Genomic DNA, 5,477 nt, shown 5'->3' on the forward strand with positions numbered 1-5,477 from the left:
AATAATTGTTCTACCTAATTCGTGAACTTGTTGTGAAAATTATTTAATTGCACATAAAGCAGTTAGAACAAAGGTGAACAGAGCATATCCTAATAACAAACATGTGCCGTTATTACTATAGTATTAGAGCAAGCCTTGTGCTGCCTTTTATTCTTATGTATGGTTCTTAAAGTCAGAAATCATCCTCTGTGTATACATAAATAACTATAAATATTTCCCATTATAAACTTTCAAGATCATCTAGGGAACTTAGATGATGTTCTTCCATAAAAACATGATAAAATCATTACCATTATGATTATTACTATTGTTACTGGAAACTACAACTTATTGTGCTGGGTACCATGCTAATTATTGTATCCTTCAATGTTTACATTAACATGATGATATAGATATTCCCAGTTACTTAACATCTCTGTATTTTACATAAATTATTTCAACATAAGTAACTATTCCCGTATCACTTAACTGATCAATGTTAGGATTCAAACTGACAATATCTGACTTCTTAAGCAAATCAGTATTTGTATTTTACTTTTCCTTCTACAAATACTAGATTGAATTAGCTGAGCTGCTTACTGAGAAACTTGATGCTCAGTTGCTTTTTCTCTAGTATCCAAAGTGCCATATCTTCATTTATGCATGTTATCAATTATTTTTAAGTACACTGACATCATGTGTCATTTGTAAGCTATATTGATTCAGTTCTTCTTTCATAGCATTCACTCAGTTACCAGAATTTGACTTCTCTAGGCAATTGTACAAAAATGTATGCTTTTATTGTCTCTTCTGATTCTAGGATTCCAAAGTTCTTTTCTCCTGATAATTCTTAAATTTATCCACACAGTAAACAGTGAGATTAGATTTTGCTTCTGCATTCTTCAATTGAGTATAATGGAATTTAGGAGACAGAAGGTATAGCTTGGAATTATAAGATGTGTCATTTGCTAGCTCTGTAAGCTTCCTAAAGTAATTAAACTTCTCTGAACTTCAATTTCCATAAAAATAACATTAGTTTAATATTTCAAGGATTTCCTGTAAACTAATAAAATAGGTAGCAAGTCTGCTTTGTGAATGTTAAATATTAATATATCTGTTGTTACTCTTTTGTATGTCAGAATTTCCAATGATAGAATATCTGAACTAAAATGAAAGTCAACGGTCCATTTCTGAATATTAGGTCGCATTACTAAAGGATTCTGTAAAATATGCTTTTCAGAATGTATTGAGCACCCAAGTATCAGGCAACAATCAGTGAGCATTGCCTAGAAACAGAACAATAAGATAATGACTATCTGAGGTCCCTAATGACCCTGTAAATCTGTGACTTGTTTCCAACTACGTTACACTCTTAAAGTAGAATAAAATAATGTATATGATTGTCAGAAGGAAATGAAATCTCCAAATCATGTAAATTTTTGTTCTTCCCAAAGCTTAAGAAAACATACTGAGAAAGGTTTGCACTTCAAGACTCTTGTACTGAGTTGAGCACCCTTCCCAGCAGAATTCATGGCCACCTGGAACTTATGAATGTGTCCCTATTTGAAATACCATCTTTAGGGATGTAATCAAGTTAAGATGAGGTCACACCAGATTAGACTAAGCCTCAACCCAGTAATGGTGTTCTAAAGGGAAATTGGATATGTAGATAGAGAGAAAACCACCACCGGAAGGAGGCAAGGATTGGTTATGACACCTCAAATGAACTCTAAAGATTGCCTGCAACCAATGGACGAAGCAGGCAAGGACTCAACCCTGGCATCTTCAGTGAAAGCATTATCCTGACTACACCTTAATTTCATATTTCAGCCCCCCAGAAATGTGAGAGAATAATTTCTCGTATTTTAAATTACTCAGTTTGTGGTAAGTTGTTATCATAGCCCTAGGAAACTAAGAGTGCCTGGTAATTTTCAGTTTCTGAGGTACTGTTAAGAGAGTTGTAACACAAGCAAATAAAAGCCAGACTTTGTCTTAAAAGACTCAAAAAAAAATTAAAAACAAGACTTTGGTGTCAGACCTACCTGTGATTAGTTGACTTTGCCACTTACATATGACATGAGAGATTTTATCTAGGTTTCATTTTCCTCTTCTGTGAAATGGGGATGATACTTTCTATGGTTATTTTGACCAAGTACCTTAGAATAGTGTCTGGTTAGTGATAAATATAAGTAGTAGTAAATACTATCACTGTATGATGTTATTATTACTGATACTAACATCAGACAGAATCTGAAAGATCCTTCTTCTAAGAAGTATAAGATAGTCCAGGACTATAATTCCTCATGATTTTTCTTGTGAATACAGAATCAAAATCTATACATTCATATTGTGTATGTAGAACTGAGATCCAAAGAAGTATGCTCCCATAGTCACACTGATTCATGAGGTAACAAAAGGATGAAAGGGCTGGAGAAATGGCTCAGTAGTTAAAAGCACTGGCTGCTCTTGCAGAGAACCCAGGTTCAATTGCTAGCACCCACATGTTGGCTAACAACTGTCTGTAACTCCAGTTCCAGAGGAATCCAACACCCTCTTATGACCTCCATGGGTACTGCATGACATGGGTGCACTTACACACATGCAAGCAATACACTCATACATATAAAATAAAAATAATAAAATTTTAAAAAGGATTAAAACCTAAGTCATCCAAAACACAGATTTGAATATCATATACTATATCAACCTTTGTGATCTAGGACTCAGAAAAAAATTAAAGACATATCTCCCTATCTTCTACACTAAAATATGATAATATATTTCTTTTGCTTTATAAATACATTTCAAAGATATTCTCACTCAGCACGGTGCTATCAATAATTTAAAGATGTTGACTAGAAGAATATATTCCTTTCTCCACACTTGAAATGAGGATCAGGGATGAGTTAGCCATTAGAAATTTAATATGACCCAAGAATGGGGTGAGGCTAAAAGATGAACTTAAGAATAAGCTGGACATCAGGCATCATCCATCATGCAGAATTAAGAGTAATGCACTGCCCACATTTGGTCATCTTCCCAAAAGGCCATTAAGGATTGTAAGTAAAAGTTCTGCCCATTCTCTGCAAATTTATTTAGATTTGTAATGGTTTACATACTAAGTTCTCTAGGTTTTCCCTTAGTGTTAAATGAGTGTAATTACTTGCCTTTACAAAAATTGATGTACTTCATAAGTAATAAAGCTGCTATGGATTTGAGCCACCCCCCAAAAATTCATAGATGAAATCTAACCCCCCAGTGTCTCATAATGTAACTTTATTTTAAGATGGAACCTTTAAAGGGGTAACTAAGTTAAAATGAGGTCAGTAGAGTGGTTCCTATTTCAGTGTAATTGGTGTCATCAAAAGACAAGGGGATTTGGAGACAGGTGGGTACCAAAAGAAGACCCTGTGAAGACAGAGGAAGAAGATGACTATGTGCACGCCAAGAAGAGAGATCTGAGAAGGAAGCAGCATCTCTCTGACACCTTGGTCATGGATTTTAGTCTAGAATTGTGAGAAAATAAATTTCTATTGTTTAAGTCACTCAGTCTATGGTACTTTATTGTGGCCTAAGAAAACTGACACAAGAGTTTAATTAAATGTCCATTTGAAAATTAAGAGCATAGAAATACCTGCTTTGTGTCAGCTTCTCAGTTATGCTAACTTTAATTTATTCTTGATGTACTAAAATATATCAGAAGGATAAGAAACTGCTGGGAGGGAAAAATCTTATGCCACAGTAAGATATTTTATCGTTACCTCCAAATTGTATTGGCAGTCTTCAGCATGGTTTTGAGTGCTCTTTATCTTTTCTATGTTTTAAATTTTTTAATTAATTCAGGCGGAGCCCCAATATGTAGCCAAGACTGGCCATGAATTGCAACCCTCCTGCTTCAGGCTCCCAAGTGGTGAGATCTACACTTGTGCACCACCACATCCAACAAATTTTGTTTTCTTATGGCATTGAAGATTGAACCCCAGGCAGGATTGGCAAGCACTCTACCACTGAGCCACATCCCTGGCCAGTGTTCTTAATAGTATCTGATTTTGAAAGAGACATGCTATACATCTGCCAAAACTTGATATATAGATTATATAAGGAACCCTAAAAACCAGCCCAGACTCAAATAAACCAATTTGAAATTGGACAATAATGCTAAGTAGACATTTCTCAAAAGAAAACATCCAAATGGCCAGTAGATACAATTTTAAAAGCTCAACATATCAAATCATTAGGGAAATGAAAATCAAACCATAATGATGTAATATTTCACTCTAATAAGAATGACTGTGAACAAGAAGACAGAAGATGATGATTGCTGGTGAGGATGTGGAAAAAAAGGAACTCTGCACCTTGTTGGTGGGATTGTAAATTACTACATCACTTATGGGCATCAGTATAGAGTTTCCTCCAAAGAAATAAAAATTGAACTACCACATCATCTAGCTATATCACTTGGGAATATATAAAAAGATGAAATCTGTTGAGGCAGAAACACCTACACTCCCGTGTTCATTGTGCCATTATTCACAATAACCTTGGAATAGTAATAACCTATGTATCTGTCATGTGATTAATGGACAAAGAAAATGTACATAAACACAACAGAATGTTATTCAACCATTAAAAAATGAATGATGTCCTATTATATGCTACAAAGGGAACTGCAGATCGTTGTGTTAAATGAAATAGGTGAGGCACAGAAAAACGAATACCATGTGACCTCACTCACATGTGGAATGTAAGATAGTTGATCTCATTAAAAATGAAAGTAGCCAAGTGTGGTGTAACACACTTGCCTGCAGAGGCAGGCAGTTCTCTGTGAGATCGAGACCATCTTGGTCTACATAGTGAGTCCAGGCCAGCTGGGGCTACAGGAAGACCCTGTCTCAAAAAGACCAAAAAATAGGACTCCCATATTAAACCTCACCTACCTATGGCTCAGGGACCATTGCAGAAGGGGGTGGGGGGGTGGAAAGACTGTAAGAGCCAGGGTTAGTGCATGAACATAAGGAAACAGGCTTTCAGCCACTGTAAACTCACTTGAATAGACTTGAAAAAATGGTGACAGTATGAACAAGACCCATGCTGACTCAATCAGACAAAAACCAGCATAGAAGGAAGGAAATGGGCAGAAGGCCCCAACCCTAGCCTAGGACTATTGGCAACTGAGTACTGCTGGGTAAGAGAGTAGATCTTCTTAAAGATCTCTAGATAGGCTGACTGGATTCCAGTGGGTGAACTTGCACCAAAGGACATCTGGATACAAATGCTTGGTTGGATCAGACTTAACATATGACAGAATGCATGAAATCTGGTGGGGGAGGGTCTTGAATGGGAGGAGCGGGCCTAAATTTGATTAAGAATTATTATATGAAATGTACAAAAACTCAATAATTTAAAAAGCTATTTAGAAAAGACCAAAAAATAAAATAAAAAATAATAAATTAAAAATTAAAATAGAGTGGTGGTTACCAGAGGCTCGAGAAACTAAG

The 5,477-nt window shown here is 35.7% G+C and overlaps 1 protein-coding gene across 4 annotated transcripts in view; it reads left to right on the top strand.

Moving 5' to 3' along the window:
- Positions 1 to 5,477, top strand: part of Zdhhc15 (zinc finger DHHC-type containing 15) — a 106,071-nt gene that overhangs the window by 15,763 nt on the left and 84,831 nt on the right. The window lies entirely within an intron of this gene.

Source organism: Nannospalax galili, unplaced genomic scaffold (genome assembly GCF_000622305.1).
Source record: "Nannospalax galili isolate Female #2095 unplaced genomic scaffold, S.galili_v1.0 scaffold238, whole genome shotgun sequence".
Classification (NCBI taxonomy): Eukaryota; Metazoa; Chordata; class Mammalia; order Rodentia; family Spalacidae; genus Nannospalax; species Nannospalax galili.